Source organism: Halichoerus grypus, chromosome 14, assembly GCF_964656455.1.
Source record: "Halichoerus grypus chromosome 14, mHalGry1.hap1.1, whole genome shotgun sequence".
Taxonomy (NCBI): domain Eukaryota; kingdom Metazoa; phylum Chordata; class Mammalia; order Carnivora; family Phocidae; genus Halichoerus; species Halichoerus grypus.
This window is the reverse complement of record NC_135725.1, coordinates 48,638,647-48,660,532: the sequence shown is the minus strand read 5'-3', so window position 1 is coordinate 48,660,532 and position 21,886 is coordinate 48,638,647.

Here is a 21,886-nt window from a genome sequence, read left to right as displayed (position 1 = left end):
AGTTAGGTGTAGTTCTTGTTCTCATCTTTTGCTGGGCTACGATCTCCCCCACCCACTCCATCTGTTCAAAGCTTGGCTCCCCGTAAAACTCGGAAGAAACTATTCGCTCTATATATCCCAACCATCTAGAAAAAAATTCTTTTTTTAAAAAAAATATCTCTTGGCAGAGCTATCTCATTTGTTTCTAATTTAAGCCCATGCTCTTCCTCCTTTAGTTGACTTAGGTCTCCCTTTTCATGGGTGTCCCAATTGTGTATCTGGCCTCTCCTCAGCAATGTTTTAGCCAGCTGGCCTTTTTTTACTTTCCTGGTAGAGAATTAATTCCCATTTAGCCTCTTCATCTTGTGAGGCACATTGAGATTTCCTTTTATTGCTTGAATCTTCTTCATGTAGGATGTTTTCTGCTATTTCCCCAAGCTTACTGAAGGTAAGTCTTTTGCCAAATGCAAATATTCCCCAGTGCAATAGGCTTTATGACCCCAATCTTCTTCAGGCATATCCTTATCCTACAGTGCTCTGCTGACCCTGCAAAGCTGTTTTTAATCCCTGCTCTTAAAAATGCATTTCCTGAGCAAAGCCATTAACTTTCCCTTCAAATGGCTGTATCAACAACTTTTCTTTGTAGGCATTAAAGAACACCAACTATTTGCCAAAAGTGTTCAGGTGCCCCATTGCAGTAAGGTGACTTACCATGGAATTCTACTGCCCAGTCATCTCACTCCTCAATATGCTATGAATTGGTGGCAAACATACCCAAATCTAAGAAAATCACCTTTGTTACTTGAGAGATCTGCACATACTAACAAATTCCAAGTTAGTGTATTAATCAGTAGCAGCTACTTTTTTTATTTGCTAGTTAAATCTCTACGTTGTCTTAGAGAGATAGTGACATTTTAACATGGTGTTGAAGAATGAGTAGTCATTCACAGAGTAGAGGGAAAAAGAATGTCAGGATCTAATATGGAAGTAAGAATAAATATTCTGTGCTTGGAATGAGAGAAATGTTCAGATATGTTTAGAGTATAAAGGATGTTTAGAGAAGTATTACATGATGAGGTTAAAACAATAGGCTGATGAACATTATCCAAGATGTAATCTTAAAGAGTTTTCTTAATATTACAGCAAAAGGCAAGCTTTTCAAAAATATCCTTGAGAGTAACATAATTAGATTTGTGTTCTAGCATGATCATGAAGGGGATGAATTGGAGGTAATGAGAGTGGAGGTGAGATAAAGTTAGGAAATGGGAACCAAGTTCATGACAGAGGAGAGAAGAAAAAGATACTTTATGACAAGCAGCTGGTGAGAGGAATAGAGAAGGTGAGACCATGTTTATCGTTCAGTAAATGAGTAAATGGTGATGTTATTAGCATAGCTGGAAAACTGAGAAGAGGTGCAAACTTGGGAGAACCAAAGAGAGACATGATTTCAACTTTAGATGTGTTTGAGTTTAAAGCTGCAGATAAAAATTTGAATCTTAAAGGAAAGCTGAGATGTAGAGGTATGAAATTTGAAAGGTGGCTGAGAAACAAAGACAGTCCTTGTTAATAATTGTGTCTATAAAATGAAGGACAGTCTTTATGGATATGGCGTCTGGATGTCGCTATTATTAGCAAAGTCACCTACATTTATTCTTGAATCCAAAGACACTAAATTTATAAAGGCAGTAATTGTATGTTCACTTGACTTCTAGAATGTAAACTTCTTTTTATAAGGTCCATATTATGAAAGTGCCCTCAGCATGTTCTAATAACACATTTGCATAGTTAGTTTTAAGCATGTCTAAAATAAATTAATGGGAGACTTTAATATAGCAGTTCCCCCTTATCTGTGGGGCGATGTGTTCCAAGACCCCCAGTGGATGTCTGCAACTGCAGGTAGTACCAAACCCTATATACACCATGTTTTCTCCTACACATGCATACTTATCAAAAAGTTTAATTTATAAATTAGGCATAGGAAGAGATTAATGACAATACCTACTAATAAAAGAGAACAATTATAACAATATACTGTAATAAAAGCTCTGTGAATGTGGTCTCTTTATCTCAAAATATCTTACTGTACTGCACTCACCCTTCTTCTTGGGCTGTGAGATGCTGAAATACCTATGTGATGAGATCTAGTGAGGGGCATGGCGGAGACACCATGACATAGCGTTAGGCTACTACTCACCTGCTAACGCTCCATCAGAAGGAGGACCACCTGCTTCTGGACTGCAGTTGACTGTGGGGGACTGAAACTGAAGGAGGTGAAATTGTGGATAAGGATGGACTACAGTAAACATAGTTAGTGAAGACAAATTACATGTTAAAACTATCAGACACCATACAAAACTAAGGCGATCTTAGCTGCCTATTATATGCCAACGAAGACAATCTGTCTTTGGAAGTTTTTATTAAATTTGACAAATTCCTCAAGTGAAAAAGTTAGTGTTTCTTCTAATGTGTGCATTTATTTATTTATTTTAGGGGGGCAGGGGTTTCTGTTTCTCCACGGTACCCCCATGCCTCAAACGCCTGCCCTCGCTCTTTAGGATTCTTTTAACCTGTGCCTATTCTACTTTTCCACATTTCCTTATTCTATTAGATCCCAATTATTTTTGCTTCCATCAAGAAGTAGTGACATAAGACTTAGAGTAAGGTAACTATCTGTTGATGTTTGGACACAGTGGAAATGGTATCATGTTCCTAGACAAGTAGCATATTAGTACTATTAGTATCGTTAATTCACATTCTTAAAAATTCCTTTGCCATTCATTCCTTTTCTCAGAAGCTTTACCCAGCTCATCCTACTATAGAATCCTGGCCTACCAGCACATATTTGATTCAACTTCTATCATCCCAAGCTTGCTAAACCACAACCACTCACCCAAAATCACATTCATCATATTTGTTTAGTAGCAGGAATACAGATAGATAGATTGATAGATAGATAGATTGATAGATAGATGATAGATAGATGATAGATAGATAGATTGATAGTTGATAGATAGATAGATAGATAGATAGATAGATGATAGATACTTTTTTGGTTTCGTCTCAGTCCTTTAGGATATACTCAGCCTCAATGTCACAGAAGATAAGTACATTATAATATATCCAAAACCAGACAAATTTTCTCTCTGAGAAAAATTCTGGAGGGGTGAGATCCTAACATACCATTTTTCCTCTTAGTTCTAATATTGTAAATTATTCACCAGTCTCATCATGTGTCAAGTTACAGTGAATAAAAATTCTCTCCTTTTATGAAGTTCTATTAAGTATTTCCCCCCTTAAATACACTCAAAACTAAAAAATATGACACATGGGTCACTTAAATGATTGCTATTTCATTTTGTGGGAATGAGTTATATTGTAAGAAATACAATATAATATCAATTTCTTTAGCAATTGATAACAAAAATATAAAAGTGGTTATTTAGCTTCAAGAACAAATTCTATGTTTCTTAAAATTGCGATAAAGCACAAAATATCTTAAAGTTATGACAGCGATGTTCATTTAGGGAATAACACACAAACAGAAATTTCTTCTTAGAAAGCAGAGTCCAGGAATAGAGCAGATGTGAGAAATGGTGAGGGAGAATGTACCAAAGATGGAACAATCTTTCCTAAAATTAGTGGTACTATTGCACACTGAAAGTATTGTGCTTTTGTGTTGTTCCATTCACATGGTGTTTTGTGGTAAAAAGGAATCAGGATTGTATCCTGACATGAGTACTATCTTACCTAAGAAAGATAAGAACATGATGGATGAGCTTTCTCAGTATAAGAGGGTTCTGTACCTGGAAGAATTTTGTCAATCTATCAAAGAAAAAAAGAAATAAACCAGACAAAGTTGATGAAGACCAAAAGCTCTAAGGAGAAATATAATTCCACAAATCCACAGAGACAAGTCCTCTAAAAAGAGCCCATTCTCAAAGAAAGGATAGCAGTAAAGAATAACCCTGGACCTCTAAAGATGAAAGCTCAGATAGAAATGGAGTGCCTGAAAATCATTTTGTCACAGAGAGTTATCCATGATACTGACCATCCAATGTTAAAATCTCTGAGTATTACAGATCTTAACTTCTCCAGGAAAACTGTCTGTTCTGATGTTCATTCTTCTTGGACTTGACTAACTCCAAAGCCATCTAGTTTACTTAAAACTTACTTGAATAATATATCCATGTATTGAGCTCCTATTTTTTCCCAATTTTGTATGTATGACTTGCTTTTAATTCTCATAATCTTGTGAAACTAAGATGATCAATAACTCCATTATGATTCAGTTTATATTATTTACCAAATATTATGCAAATAGTTAACTGTGTGCATTGAGATTTGAATCTAGGTTTATCTGGACTTAAATCATCTGGTTTTATATGGTTATAACTTGCCTAGCCTTGGTAGAATAGAGGGCTGGGATATAAAAGGAATGAAAAATATGCGAAGCTAGTCATCAATTTTAGGCCAACTAAAACTTTCCATTATGTAATATTTCAATTTTCTGCTACATAAGGACTGGAAAATTCCTTCATTCTTCTTCTTTTTTTTTTTTTTAAAGATTTTATTTATTTATTTGACAGAGAGAGAGACAGTGAGAGAGGGAACACAAGCAAGGGGAGTGGGAGAGGGAGAAGCATGCTCCCCACTGAGCGGGGAGCCCGATATGGGGCTCAATCCCAGGACCCTGGGATCATGACCTGAGCAGAAGGCAACCACTTAACTGACTGAGCCAGCCAGGTGTCCCAAAAATTCCTTCACTCTTAAGAGACTGAGACCATGGTAAGTGATACTCTGGGCAGTGACTTATGCATATGTTTAGGCTCAAACTGAGCTCTTACTTTGTGTAGCATTTAAATAGAGGAGAAAGTCCACTGAGGAATGGAACAGGGGAGACACTTTGGGAAGTAAGAAGCAAGTTCAAATGTATATGAGAAAAAAAATCTACAAGTTTGTGGTATCTGTGGTATCAGACACTTTAGAAGGGAAAAAATAATGATTTGCTTAGTTGTTTATGACATACTTGTTCTCCTCTGAGGACGTTTTGAATGGGCCTTCAACCTTACCTATACTTGGTGCTTATAGTGGCTAAAGCAATGGTTAGTAAATAGTCCAGGTCCCTTAAGTACACAGATTTACCCAGCAATCGTCAAATGTAATTTCCAATGGAAGCTTTTGCATTTATGATTGTAACTCTCATCATGCTCAAAATCAACATAACTGGTAGTAGTGTATTAAATTAAATAGCAAATTCTGAACAGTATAGTTTGAGTTATATGTATTTTATTGAATTAATATTCTCTAAGATGTATAGATGGTAATAGCCAAATGTGTATTATAGACACTGTATTATTTGTTACTAGAATAGAATTTGTGAAGTTTTGTAAAATGTATTTTTTAGGCAACTAAGAGATAGTAAGAGCAATAAGTTTCAGGGCACCTGGGTGGCTCAGTTGGTTAAGTGTCTGCCTTCGGCTCAGATCATGATCTCAAGGTCCTGGGACTGAGTCCTACATCGGGCTCCCTGCTCAGCAGGGAGTCTGCTTCTCCCTCTCCCCCTATTCCTTCCCCCTGCTCATGCTCTCTCTTGTTCTTGCTCTCTCTTGTTCTTGCTCTCGCTCAAATAAATAAAGTCTTAAAAAAAGAACAGTAAGTTTCAAAAGGCATATTTTTACTTTATAGTTTATATGCATATGCAAATCCCTCCATATAAAAAAAATTCTTTTTTGTTTTTGTTTAAAAAATTCTTAAAAAATATTGACAAAAAGATCTATTTTCTTATCCTCAACCCTAGATAGAGGAGGCATATTCTTCCTAGTTTGGAAAATGAAATAATTTTAGGCTATAATGTATACTTGTGAGGTTTGAGTATTTGTTGAAAATAATGTAAATTCTTAAGAAAGGATAAGAAGTTTGATTTACATGAGAGGTTTTTATAATAATGTGTGCTGTATTTCACCACTTGGTACTATGCTGATCAGCACTGTTTATAAATATTTAACATAATGGGGCAAAGTTAACTATTTTAGAATAACAATGATTCTTTTCTCATACTGCTATTCTTTTATTAAGTTCATCTGTGTGCTATGGAAAAGTAGAAAAGATATTTTTGATCTTCTAGAAATAAGTACCATGTTCTTTTCCCATGAGGCAAATGAATTCAAAATATTATTTTTCTCTATAAGTTTTAATGCTATGCTAATAAGCAACCAAATGTCTAGAGTGAGCCATTAAAGTTATTGTCTGTTTTTATTCATTCACCAAGTATAGGGTAGGCACAGAAAGAGGTCCAGAAATCCTTATAGGGGTCCCCTTGAATCTAGACACAAATCTCTACATACAGAGGGTAAAGCCCAACTCTGTTGGATAAGAATAACTTAAGAGGCAAGAACACTTAATAGGATTGCTGTATGGAAAGTAAATCCCAGAACAGACACAGAGTTGGCAATCATTATGTTCCTCTGAAGCCAGAGAGGAGAAACTTCACTGACTTCACAGGTAGGTAAGTAGAGACTAGACAAGGCCACATGCAGAAGTGGGGTGAATTAGCTCTAAGATGAAGGCTAACTTTGATCTCCTCAAAACAAAACATTCCAAAATTTGTGAAACGTAGCAAAAGAAGCATTTAGAGAGAAATCTATAGCATGCAAAGCTTAAATTAGGAAAAAAATGGTTTCAAGATGGCTGATCTAAACTTCCATTTTGAGAAACTACTAAGTAAAGATATTTTAAACACAAAAAAAGTCAAAGAACTAGAAAACATAATTCCATAGGAAAAAGAAATCCATGACTGATAAATCTCTAGTCATACTAATCAAGATGGAATAAAGAAGACACAGATTCTTAAAATCAGCAATGCAAGAAGAGACATCATATATTCTACAGATGTTTAAAAAATGAATAAGGAAGGGAGAAATTACAAAGGGGTATAAGGAAACTTTTGGGGATGACACATGATTCCTCATTAATGTCAATATTTCACACATGCATACATGTGCTAAAACTTACCAAACTGCAAACTGTAAACATATACAGCTTAGTATATGTCACTTACATCCCAATAAAGTTGTTAATAACTGTAGTCATTCCTATACATAAACAAGTGTTACTGGATTTATGTGGTATGTGTATATATTCATGCACATGTGTACGTGAGCTTGTGTATTTCAATAAATATACATTTGCAGTTTTACTGAGTTACGTGTAGCATTTACTTCTTTTCTTTTTTAAAGATTTATTTATTTATTTAGAGAGAGAGAGAGCGAGCGAGCGGGAGGGGCAGAAGGAGAAGAATCTCAAACAGACTCCCTGCTGAGCATGGAGCCCAACACAGGGCTCAAGCTCACGACCCTGAGATCACGACCTGAACTGAAACGAAGAGTTGGATGCTCAACCGACTGCACCATCCAGGTGCCCCTTTGCAGCATTTACTCCTGACTGATCTTTTCCTATCATTATTAAGAATACATGCTTTTGGGAATTGTGTAAGACTGTTGAATCACAGACCTGTATCTCTGAAACAAATAATACATTATATGTTAAAAAAAAAGAAGAAGAAGATAGCAGGAAGGGAAGAATGAAGAGGGGCATCGGAGGGGGAGACGAACCATGAGACACTATGGACTCTGAGAAACAAACAGGGTTCTAGAGGGGAGGGGGGTGGGGAGATGGGTTAGCCTGGTGATGGGTATTAAAGGGCACGTTCTGCATGGAGCACTGGGTGTTATACACAAACAATGAATCACGGAACACTACATCAAAAACTAATGATGTAATGTATGGTAATTAACGTAACATAATAAAATAAAAATTAAAAAAAAAAGAAAAAATAATACATGCTTTTTCCTTAATTATCTTTATATTACAATGTAGTGGCATAGTTTGGATTTCTAGTTTTCTGACGTAACACTCATCAACAGAATTAATATTCTAGCGTATATATATGATGAAAACATTTTTTCTTCATTAAATAGAAATTTCATACTGCATGTATTGCTGTTCCAAAGACTCATTTGTATTTATTATGCATTATGTGACACAAACAATGCTAATTTAATCTATGAAACACCCTCTAAGATAGTTTTATTATCTGATTTTATAATTAAGGATCCTGAGATTTAGAGGAGTGAAGTCATTGTGCGAATACAGCACATTGCTGGTAAATGTTGCCGGTTAAATCTGGTTGGCTCAGCACCTGCATCTTTATTTACCGGCCTGTCCCGCTGTTGTGACCATGGTGGATGCCCATACTTGGGTATTTTACCCATACTTGGGCCTGTGACATGTGGAAAGAAATGAAAATCATACAGTATTAGTGGGAAATGATCACATTCAAGAAACATTTATGGAGTATCTTCTTTATCCCATATATTGTGCTGTACCTGAGAACCTAGAAATAGGTTTTCATCTGGTTAGGCACCGAATGAGTGATAAATTGCTCCATACACGTACACACAAAATCTTTGCTGTCATTTTATTTGTAAATAGAATTAGAGGTACATGATTAGAGTCAATAGCATGAAGTTTGACGTAGCTTTTCCTGGTTGCTGGGTTTTTTTGGTTGTCCATTTTCACTGCATGTTTTATTTAATTAGTTGCTATCGATGTACCTGTATTAGTGACGGCTTTGGGCGCCTGGGTGGCTCAGACGGTTAAACATCTGCCTTCAGCTCAGGTTCCTGGGATCGAGTCCTGCATTGGGCTCCCTGCTCAGCGGAGAGTCTGCTTCTCTCTCTGCCTCTGCCTGCTCATGCTCTCTCTCACTCTCAAATAAATAAATAAAATCTTTAAAAAAAAAGAAATGGCTTCATTTCTTTTGCTTATTATTATTTTCATCTCTCAATACAGATTTCACAATAGTTGTGACTGTATTTATAAATATTTATTTATAAATGTAGTTTCTACCGTGCCCTCTGGTTTCTGCTGGTTCTTCTCATTCATACGGAGAGCTCACCAAAATCAGAGGCTAAATGCATTCTGGAGAATGAGAGACAAAGGAAGCATATCTCGAAGTCAGCTTCTGAAGCACCTGCATAAACACCTCATAGGATACACACCCAAATGCAAATTTCTGGCTAACCTCAAACTGAAGGAATCAGAATCTCCATTTGCCACGGCCAAGGAGCCTGCATTTTACTCGCCTCCCCCAGGCAAAACTACAATCAGACAGGTATTGGTCAGAGAAGCTGGCCCCAGGGACCAAAACCTATTGACCTCAAATACAGGGTTATCAACAACTCTTTTATTCCTGAAAGCTGCCTCAGTGATGGTAGCTTTTTAGATCTTGTTTCCAGAAATGTCTTCTTGTTTTCTCTTTCTATTTCTATTTGTGTCATCTAGATGCAATCCACTCACTCTGCAAAATGCCTACCCAGTCTAATGGTTTTGGTCACTTCCCAGAAATCAAAAGCATTGCCATTCAGTTACGGTTTACATTTAAAGGTCAAGAGAAAACAAACAGGTTAATCCTCTGAAATCAAGCACTTGAATTTCCCTTTATCACCCCAGCCATGCCCTCTAAAATAGGACTTTTTGTGTGTGTGTGTGAAATTTCACAAGCATGACAGAGAGCCATGAGATCTCAGATTTACCTTGAATAAGAAACTTTTCCTACAGCTCTAATTAAAAGGAAGTTTCAAACCTACAAATTAACAGTTTTAATATGCTGCTCCTGGTGATTAACTGCTTCATTTTTAACAGGCATTCACTGTTAACGCTGCAACTGTTAATTTTAACGGCTTGATTTTTAAATTCCAAGAGGAGTAAAACTGGTTTAAATTGATTCCTATAATTTTTACCATTGGCCTAAAAGTCTTTATTTAGAAAATCTTCTTGAATAACATTATTCTCCTCTCAAGAATTTTTCTCTTTTACCTCGAATAGAATAGACGCTTAGAAGCAGTTGCTTTCACTTTTATTTTTCTTTTTTTGGACTATACTTCGAAACTACCGTTACCAGTTACTATGCCTCTGGAGATTTGATGAGAAAAATATCTTAATAATAATCTTTTTTAATCAAACATTTACATATGTATTTTTTAGACAACATTTGTAGTTTTTAGAAATAAATTTTAAAAATTGAGCCACAATATAACCAATTGATTATAGTGTATATAAAAACATACGATAAATTAAATCTCTTGAAAAATCTAAGGTAACTATGTAAGGCCAGCTTTGCAGAAGGTGACTTCTGACTTAGAGTTTTGCTTATTCATTTGTATCTCGAGAGGACACACAGTTCCTGATTACCAAGAATACCAAATCCACAGATAATCCAAAAAATTCCTTTTAGCCTTTGGTTTTAAAGCTTTCCTTGAAGAAATCCTTCTTCAAAGCTGCTAATAAGCAGCTAGAGTGGCTAATTTAAAATGCATTTCAGATAGTTATATCTTATATATTTATATTAAATGTCACTTGTATCCATTCTCTCCCATTTTAATCTCCATCGTTTGCAACCTATTTCCACCCACCTCCTACAAGAAACCAATGTCATTCATTTCTAGTTTATTCTTTGTGTTTCTGTGTACCCTTTCTGTTCATTTCTTTATGTGCAGAGAAAATATATACAATTTGTTTTTATGTATTTTATACATATAGTAATTCACATATATGTATGCTTATATAATATACATATATTATTTCATACATATATTATATGCTATATATACATATATTTTATTTTGTTCTTAAGAAAAATGTGAAGCTCTAGGTATTTTTCCCCTTGAGAATATGTATCTTGAAAACCCCTCCATATCAGTTCACAAACATATACTTAAATCTTTTTTTTTTTTTAAAGATTTTATTTATTCATTTGACAGAGAGAGACACAGCGAGAGAGGGAACACAAGCAGGGGGAGTGGGAGAGGGAGAAGCAGGCTTCCAGCAGAGAGGGGAGCCCGATGCGGGGCTCGATCTCAGATCATGACCTGAGCCGAAGGCAGACGCTTAACGACTGAGCCACCCGATGCCCTACCTAAATCTTTTATATAGCTGCACTGTACTATGTTATGTGTGCTATCCGTTACACAGCCACTCTTTTATGTATGGCCATTCATTTTATTTTCAATATGCAATTACAAACAATGTTGTAATGAATAATCTTGTACATATATATATGTTTCCCTATGTTGGAAGAGTATCTTCAAAGTAAATTCAAGAAGTGGAAACGTAGGGTCGAAAAATAAATGTAAGAGAGTCCCTGTCTCCCTGCAACTACTCTAACAGAAAATTCTTATTTTTTAGTAGTTTTTATTGGAAATTTATTGTTGTATGTTTTAATTTATGCTAATATGATATCTTATAAATATCTCATTATAATTTTTATATAGAGGCAGCTAAGTATGATTGAGATTAAATAGCTTTCCATATATTTAAGAGCCATTTTAATAGAAATTGTTTAGAGCCATTAAATAGAAACTTAATAAGAATTGTTCATGTCTTTAGCTATTTTTTTTTCTGTTGGGTAGGACTGCTTTTACCTCAATGTGTAAGTGTTCCTCATATAGTAATGGTATTATACATGATATATAGTGCCCAAAATTTCTTCTATTGTTTCAATTTCCTTTTGCTTTTCTTGTGTGTTTTGCTATGGAAAGTTTTTTTTTTTTAAGATTTTATTTATTTATTTAATTGACAGGGAGAGAGAGAGAGAGAGAGAGACAGCGTGAGAGGGAAGACAAACAGGGGGAGTGGGAGAGGAAGAAGCAGGCCTCTGGCTGAGCAGGGAGCCCGATACCGGGCTTGATCCCAGGACCCTGGGATCATGACCCAAGCTGAAGGCAGTCGCTTAACCAACTGAGCCACCCAGGCGCCCCTGCTATGGAAAGTTTTAAAAAATATCTTCGTCAAATTTGTCAATCTTTTGTTCACTGCGTTTGGATTTTTGAATCATAGTTAGAAAACCATCTCCTATACCTACATTATTGACAAATTTACTAGTGTTTTCTTCTGGGATTTGCATAGTTTTATTATTATTATTTTACTTTTAGATCCCTGATTCATTTAAAGTTTATTCTTGTGTGTAATGTAAGGTGAGGATTGAATTTCCTCTTTCCGATGGCTAATCATTTACCAGGGTTCTATTTTTCTTTAAAGTCCACCATTGCCCCAGTGATTAGAAATGTTAACTTTATCAGATATTAAATATCTGTATGTGCCTCGGCTTATTTCTGGACTTTTTATTCAATTCCACTGTTTTATTTGTCTATTCGTGCACAAGTAACATACTATTTCTATTACCGAGGTTTTAATGGCTGGGAGGCTAATACACCATCACAGCTTTTTGTTTTTAGTGTTTTCACGGCTAGTCTTGAATGTTAGTCTATGACGGTTTTATGTCATAGAATGTTCATTTATATGTCAATTTTAGTAACAACTTCTCTAGTCTGATTGAAAAATAAAACTTGCTAGTATTTTTATTTGGATTGAATTCAATTTATAAATTAACATAAAGATAACTTTGCATTTTGTTATCTTTCTTTTTTCAGTGAAGTTTTTCATAATTTTTTTGCACTCTTATTGTTAAGTTTACCTGGGGTCATTCATTAATTTGTGCTGCTCTTACAGACTTAGGATTGGCCTCAAAAGTGGAGGGCAGTTTTGTGGGACCGAGCCCTTAACCTTTGGGCTTGCACTAATTACAAGTAATTAGTGTCCAAATGAATTAAATTGTAGGACACCCAGTTGGTGTCTGCAAAGAATTGAAGAACTGTTTAGTGTGAAAAACCCAAACATTTGGTGTCAGAAGTGTTGAGAGAGTAGAGAAAAATAGATTTTCCTTGTTCATCTACATGGAAAGTCTAAAAACTTTCTTGTGCTTCATTTTTAAGTATGAATAAAAAATACAGACCAAAACACATTTTTAAAAAGCCTCACATAGGGGCACCTGGGTGGCTTAGTTGGTTAAGCAACTGACTCTTGATTTTGGCTCAGCTCATGATCTCAGGGTCATGATCTCAGGGTCGTGAGATCAAGCCCTATGTCAGGTTCCACACTTAGCACGGAGTCCACTTGAGATTCTCTCTCTTCCTCTCCCTCGGCCCCTCTACCTGCTCATGCTCTCTCTCTCTCAAATAAATAAATAAATCTTTAAAAAGATAAAAACTTCACATAAATATTACAATAACAAAAATAAACAAAAGAAGAAAGGACAATGGAAAGAGCAGGAGAATATTGCTAATAATTATAATTAATACCTTATAGAGATAGGAAGATATTGTATCCATGCAATAAGAACAGAAGTTATTGCAAAGGAATAATCAGAAGGTAAACTATAGCCCTGGAAAGGTAAAATGTATAAGCAGGAAAATAAAAGTTTAATGAAAGGCTCAAAATACATAGTTGAGAAATAATCCCAAAGTGGAACCAGAAAGGCTAAGACTACAAAACCAGGGAGAAGAGTGAAAATCAAACAGTCATTGCAGGAAGGGCAATATCTGATTAACTGGAGTTTGAGAAGGAGAAAACAATGAAACTGTTAGGAGATAAATTATCCTAGAAAATGAGTTTCTATACTTAAACACTCTCGGTTTTCCAAATCACTACAATAAATGAAATTTCAGGACACCAGAGATAAAGGTATCTTTAGAAATTCCAGAGAGAGACTGGATTCATTGCTTTTGCTTGTTTTGTTGAGGAAAGAAAAATGAGACTGTATGCAACTTTGGTGTTCTTATAATTGCTCTGTTATTGTATAAGTTCTCAATTTCAGGTAGTTCTTACAGTTTGCATGAAGATCCCCAACATACCTAATATTGCATATGTCCATTGTCACTTTCATTTGTAGAATAAGAATTTGAGATTGTGGGTGTATGCTGAGTACAATTAACACTTACATATTAAGCTCCCCAAACACAGTAGTACATGTATGGAGCCATATAGTTGTAATGGAAAGAGGGCTTAGATTTGGATCTCTGCTCCACTTCTTGCTGAACGAGTCAATTGCTCCCATGAATCTCAGAATAATAGTACCTTTCCTGCCTTACCTCGTATGACTCGCAAATGAACTGATGACCATGGAAACCATTTTAAAAGAACTCCATACAAATATTCTGTTATCCAAATAATATAGCCTATGTTTACTCTTCTTTAAAATATTTTCACCTTAGGGGCGCCTGGGTGGCTCAGTCGTTAAGCATCTGCCTTCAGCTCAGGTCATGATCCCAGGGTCCTGGGATAGAGCCCCACATCGGGCTCCCTGCTCAGCGGGGAGCCTGCTTCTCCCTCTCCCACTCCCGCTGCTTGTGTTCCCTCTCTCGCTGTCTCTGTCTCTCTCTCTGTCAAATAAATAAATAAAATCTTAAAAAAAAAAAAAATGTTTCCACCTTAAAAGATCTATCCACAATAAACTAGACAGGGCACTGCCCTTCCCAAATCACCCTCATCTCAAATTTAAAGTCTATGTTCATGTAGATGCTGCTTTATCAGCCTTAGTTATCAGGAAATTGTTTGTTACCACACTGATAGTTTTTCCATTTACTATTTCTTTCTGTTCTGTTAACTGTTTTGTGAAGTTTGGCTAGGCTGCTACTTCCTTATTGATGCTATACATCCCACACTGGGAGGGTTTTACCTCCCTGTCTCTGACAAACAGTATGCCTCCTCTCCATTTGCCAAATTCTGACCATGAAATGAAATGAAATGAAAAAGGGGCAACACTATAACATTTGGTTAAGATGAGTCAATTTTAATATTGGGAATGGTTTTGTATGTATACAGAAAATGTGTATATTGGTCTCTGCCCCCAGTTCCTGGCTCCTGACACAGGGCTCCTAAAACCCTTGTTTCCTAGATTCCTAAGTGATAAGAGCACTAGGAGCATCTTTTGTTTTATTGAAGCAACTCTGGGTGAGCTCCTGGTGGCATCCTGGATGGAGCTGGTCACCAGAAGCCCAAGCCATGATTAGAAGCTTGGAATTTTTCAGTCCTCCCCACCCCACTTCTCCAGAGAAGGGAGAGAGGCTAGAAAGAGAGTTTGAGTTATCATGTCTACTTGGGGAAGCCTCCATAAAATCCCAATAGCATAGGGTTCAGAGAGCTTCCAGTTTGGCAGACACCTCAATACCTGGTAGGTGACGCACCCCAGCTCCACTGGATCAGAAGCTCCTGTGCTCAGGATCCTCCCAGACTTACTATATGTATCTTTTCATCTGGCTATTCATCTATATTCTTTATCAAATTGTTTAATAAACTCGTACAAGTAAACAAGTGTTTCCCCGAGTTCTGTGAGCCGCTCTAGCAAATTAATCCAACCCAAAGCGGGGGTTGTTGGAACCTCCAATCTATAGCCAGTTGGTCAGAGACACAAGTGATAATCTGGACTTGTGACTGGTATCTCATATGAGGGGATGGGAGGAAAGTCTTGGACTGAGCCCTTAACTTGTGGAATCTGATGCTATCTCCAGGTAGATAGTGTCTGAATTGAGTTATATTCCCAGACACCCTGCTTGTGTCCCAGAGAATTGCTTGTTGTGGGGAAAACTTCCATGCATTTGGTGACCCGAAGTGTCAGAAGTGAAGTGTCCAGTGTGAGTAGTAAAGGAGGCACCCAGGGCAGAAATGCGCAGTAGAGAAGAACTAGGTTTTCCCTACATAAGGAAGAAAAAAGACGGAGTTGTTTTTCCATTGAATTTTGTTTGTAGTCTATCCAGAAGCCAAAAATATTCCAACACTTTTATAAAAAATTCAATATAATACAACTTTAATTTCCAGAAGATTTCAACACTGTCACTGTTTTGGACCCGTGAAGTAGATGTTGGCAGCCTGGGTGTTTGTTTTCTTTTTCTCCCTATGGAACTAATTTCTATATATTTCAGGATAGTTTCTGTTTTTGATGGTTACATTTACTTGGCCAATAATTATCAGTGTTATTTTTGAAAGTGAATGCCTCATACATTGTATTGGCACTGTTCTTGCATAGCAGTGTTGCCATATATCTGATCCAATAAATTAGCATAAGCGTGCTGTAGACATGTTTGTCAATAAAATGAATTCATATTCTTATATATAGGTTCATGTATAACTTCTGTAAAAAATATACATTATATTTTTTCTATTCAAACCATTAAGCCTCAATATTTCCTTTCCTTATTTTCTTATAGCAACAATCCTGATCTAAGAATTGCCATTCAATGGGAAGAAGGAAAGAGTCACAGGAAAAGAAAAGAAACAGAATTAGAATATCTTTATGATGAGGAAGGTAATCTTATTTTTCTGACCCAGTTAGACAGAAAATTATGACTCTACATACCTTACTCAAGTTATTGAGTTCAAATGGTATTTGTTTTCCTTTCTGGCAAAATGGAAGTCCATTCTTCCAGAGTAATCCTCAAAAACTATTTAAATGATCAAAGCTTCAAACACAAAGGAAACCTTACATTAGCCCTATAAAAATATAAAAACATGATGAACATAAATATTATTAAGGATTTACAGTTAGATATAGGACGGTTGGGGCTAGATTAAAGGACACAATTTAGAGTTGACTCATGACTCCCATTCCTGAGAAAGTAGGTCAATATTTCTATTAGAAAGCAAGTACTTAAAAGCAGGGACTTGGTCTCTTTTGCTCACTACTATATCTCCAGTGTCTAGAAGATAACCTAGAACACAGTAATTATTTAATTAATAATTATTGGTTTATCAAATCACTTAATGAATAAAACACTGGGATAAATAAATGAAATTTATGGATTACATGTAAAATCATTGGCAGAATTTACCAATTATCCTATAAATTTGGAGACTAATGGACTGGAGTTCTGAGTTAAGATGAGGGATTTTTTACTTAGACCTCCCTTTCCACTGGGGGTTAAGAACACTTAGTGGGATCTGTACCTGGGATTAAAAGCCAAGAGTAACTCCATTAAACCAAAGTCCTTGGGTTGCACAGGTTGCTTTCAAATGAGGCTTTCCCACTCTGAGTGGCCACATTTAAATTTTTCCCAATGGCACATAATCCTCTCATCATGGAGCAGGCAGTCTCTAGTTAAAGGGGCAACTGCTGGGGAAGAAAACCAGTCTCAGATATGGTGGGTCCCAGAATAGATTCCAGGCCACACTGAAAACTAAATAGGCAAAGCTGGTCACTGACTAAGCAGTTTCAACAAATACAGGCCAGAAATCCTACATAGAGATGACTTCTCTCCTGGGAGATCTTGTTCTCCTGGTTCTTTTCCCTTCACCCACCAAGTCTGTGGGATTCCTGAAATGATAATGTAGAACTATATCTTACAGTTCCATGGTTTATGATCTCACTGACAGATTCTGACATTTCAGTGAAAGGTAAGAGACCTGGTGAAAACCCACTCACACTGCTTTTGTAAAATGTCTGCCTAGGAAAGACATTTTTAATTAAGAAGAAATAGACTTGAAACTTATGTCCTTTGAACAAATTACACAATATAAATGAAAGGAATGTACATAGCCCTCATGAGGTAGAGGAAAGACTATCATATAAATAACAGTATGAATCACAAGCACATTTAATAGCATCTGATTTTTACTGTCAAGTAAATGGATGGCAACATAGACAATAAAACCTGAAAGATTAGATAATGAGCAAGCACACCAATATGAAAAGGGAGCTATCAGATTTATAAACATGTGTTAAGTATTTTATATGTATGTATGCAGAGTTGTTAAAAATTCTTTCCCTTCTTCCTTATATTTGCAAATACTTTATTAAGTAAGGTATATTTTTCCCTCAAACCTCATCGGCATATTGATAAATTTCTGTAGTGAAAATTGTTTTGCATTGGTTTAAAAACAAAACTATAGCCTGTGCTTGGTTTCTGGGAATCTCTGTATGAATGAAAGCAACTTAAAATTAAGAGTGTAGCAAATCACTTTTGGAAATTTACTAAAGAACATTACTTCATATGTCTGATAAAATACGATGAAACAATTCTAGAACATAAGCATTGCACTGGCAAAGTAACATGACTCAGTGTCATAAATCTACCAAGTAAATCAGGGATCCATCATTTTAGGTAGGTAGTGAGCCATTTTATATGTGAACATTTTAGTGCAAATGGGACTAAATAGCAAGGGGCTTTGGAAGTGTAAAGTCTGTTGGAAAGAAATTTATTTTATATGAGGTAGGTGAACTATTTTTAATGTGACAAATTTGTCTTGCATGGAAAAATGGCTTTTTCTCTAGACATGAATGTAGAATCCGTGGTGCCGTGAAGTTCACAAACAGGCATCTGTAACTATATTGCTGAAACGTTCCAAATATTTCCCATGTCAATTTTTATATTTTTTCCTTTATTGTCTAAATTCATCACTCTGACAAGACTCAAATAACTTTATCACTGTCTTTCCAATCTCAAGCAATATATGCATCTGGAAAAGTCGGTCATTGTCAATCATTTATTTCTTTAAAAAAAAGTCCTTCAAAATGAGCTTGAGTTCCCAGTACAGATTTTGTAACTACTGTGTAGTCACTCTGACTCTTCACTGTGAATACAAAAAAACAAAAAACAAAAAACATAAGTTACATAGATCATTATGGTAAAGCAGTGGATTTTTTTAAGAATTTGACCTAAAAGTGAAAGTAATTTAATTAAGTGTATATATACATATATATACACACATAGTCACACACACATACATTCTCTTTTAAATAGATTCTCAGAAATGACCAAGACCTTCTATTTAAACAATTCAATATATCCATGACCACTCAGGAAATGATAGAGTCATTTGAGTATTGTTTTAAAAGTGTTTAACTCAGTAATACTTAAGGAGACTTGTTAAACTGCAGAAAGAAATCAATCAGAAAATAGGGGTAAAACTAATTGAAACTATATAGGGACTAAAATGCAAGATCATTCTATGAAGAAACTGACAGTATTCTAAGGGTTTTTTTTTTTTCCCTGTGAGAACAGTTCAGCACTCTTGTGAAACAATACAAGTACTCTGTATTTAAAAGAAAAAGGATTAAGAAAGCTCTAACCACATAGGCCAGAGTCAAGGTTACATCTATAACCAATTTTGAAGCCTTTGTAAAACTGATTCATTACAAAACAAGAGCGAGATCATTGGAGTTGCAATGATTCATTCACCAGTTAAGTTCCTTTTGTGAAGCTAAAACTAGTCCTTTCTATTCTTAATCATAAATACAGATCATTTAAATTCAACAAGTATTTACTGAATGTGTTTACCACTCATCAGGTACTGTTCTTGGCACTGATGATACATTAGTGAAGCAAACAGATAACAGATCTCAGGCTTTGTGAAATTTTATATTTTCCCAAAAGAGAGTAAACATTTTTAAAAAGACATATGTATATTGAGCATGGTAAGTGAAACTGGGAGTGCCAACGGCTTGGTGGTACATGGAATCCACTTTAAAACAGAGAGGTACAAATAGGCATCTTACTACATTGTTAAGTTCACTTATTAGTTCTAGTAGATTATTTTTAGATTTGTTAGGATTTTCTATTTAAACAATGTTGTTGTATGTGAATAAAGACAATTTTATTTCTTCTTCCTCAATATTTATAACTACTATTTCATTTTCTTGCTTATTGCCCTGGCTAGCACCTCCAGTATCATGCTGATTAGAAATGATTAGAGTAGATATTCTTGCCTTGTTACTGTAAGGGATAAAGGTCCAATATTTTATCATTAAGTAGGGTGCTGACTCTAGGTTTTCTGAAGAAGTTCCCTTCTATATTTTAGAAATAATTATGCCATTTTCTGAATTTTATTATATCACTTTTATTCATCTCTTATGTTGTTTTCTTAAAGTTAAACCAAACTTGCGTTCCTAGGGTAAATCCACCTGGTCATTATGTCTTATATTTTTATGTAATTCTGGATTCCATTTGCTATATGTTGTCTACAATTCTTGTATCCATGTACATGAGGGACATTGGTCTCTAATTTTCTTATCCTGTAATATCTTTGCCAGATTTTGGTGTCATGGTTGTTTTGGCTTCATAAAAACAGGTTGAAAAATATTTCCTCCTTCTATGTTTTTGTAAGAAATTTTTTTTGGAATTGGTACTGTTTCTCAGAAGTTTGATAGAATTCAACAATGAAATCATATGACCTTGAAATATTTTTTATTGAGAGCTTTTGTAATGAATTCAATTTTTAAAATAGCTATAAGAATATATGTACTTTTACTGCTTTTTATTTCTCCTGCCCTCTAGGGCTTAGCCTTTAGCTAAGTCTCCAGAGTCCTCAATTGGATTGTCTGAGAGAAAAGGGAAGGGAAAAGAAAAAAGAAATAGAAATCCTCTTGTTGATTAGCAGGCATACTCTGTGGTAGACTTGACCTTAAATCTCTACTGCCCACCATCAACTGGCAACAGTTTCTTGGAGAACCAGTTCTAAAATCTAAGGAGATGTGTTTAATTAGTCCAGCATGAGTTTACAAGTAACACTGTAAAATTACTTTATAAAAATAAGTAATTTTAATCACTGGGGTATCATAGCAACTTTTCTTGGTTATTTAAGACATAAAGAAGACTAGCTAATACATTAGCCTTCTGTAGAGAAGGGACTCAGAGGAGCTACCAAAGGTAAGACAGACTCATGGAGGTTTTAATATTTGTCTAGGACTGATCTTAAACAACTCAGCACATTGAAAACAATGAACCAAGGAAAACAAGCAACCTAAATAGAGATTTAGGTCATAATAGCTGAGGAACTTCATTGAGAATAATCAAACAAGGCTGATTCACATCATGTGCTCTGTGCCTTGCCTCTTGGGTCTTACTCAAGGCAGGGCAATTCTTCTCTTCCAAGCTTGACCCACTTGTGCATGGTGCTGATAATTATTTCAGTCTAAATTCAGTATTTTAAAAAACCTCCCAAGTTTTGCATAGAGCTGCATAAGACAATCATTAAAAGAGGTACAAATTTAAGTATAAAGTTTTTATGGGAAATCAAACAACATATATGATGAATTATCTGTGTTTGAAGCCTGTCCTTAGGAAGGTCGGGGACATCTGTCAGCTGGAGTCCTAGACCCTTTACTTTTTTTGTATTAGCTACTAAACCAGGAAAAAGTTATATACTATGTTGATTTTTCTCGTAAAACTAGCAAAAATTATTTCTTATACTGGGTCATTTATTTTTAAAGGGGGTAGAACAGTTGTTGCAAAAGGCAAAAGTTGGAAAACTAAGTGAAAGAAAAACTTCCAAAAGCAAAGAACTTACACTACAATTGAGAAACTAAGTTTTCCAAAACTATGTTATTAATTAAAAAGACTCCATATAGTCTTTTAACTTAAAAGACTATAAAGTCATTGATTTAAAAGACCCCATATAGTCTTTTAATATCAATATACTCCTTAATTCAACAGATTGATATGAATATTGAAAAAGACTTATTTTAAGTTGTTCAAAATTATTTTGCCTATAACTCAATAATTATAGACATTACATAAGAATACAAAGCTGTAGCAATAAAATCCAGTGAAAAAAGACATGATACACATTAGTGAGGTAGCAACATAGCAAGCCATATAATGCATATGAAAGATTATCACTGGGGCGCCTGGGTGGTGAGTCGGTTGAGGCTCTGACTCTTGATTTTGGCTCAGGTCATGATCTCAGGGTCGTGAGATCGAACCCTGCATCAGGCTGTGCGCTCAGCTGAAAGTCTGCTTGGGATTCTCTCTTCTTCTGCCCCTCCCCACAGGCTCTCTCTCTCTTTCTCTAAAATAAATAAATAAATCTTAAATTAAAAAGATTATCATTGGTTATTGGCTGAAAGTTCAGCAGCTTCATTAATTTCAATCTTTGCTGTTAAAAAAATGCTAAATATTCCAAAATATTCCAGATTAGGGAAATGTCATTAACTCAAAAGTTATCCACATGATGATTACTAAGAAAAAACTTACTTTATGAATACTAAGACATTTTAATTAAATCCTTTGTAAAATAGAAA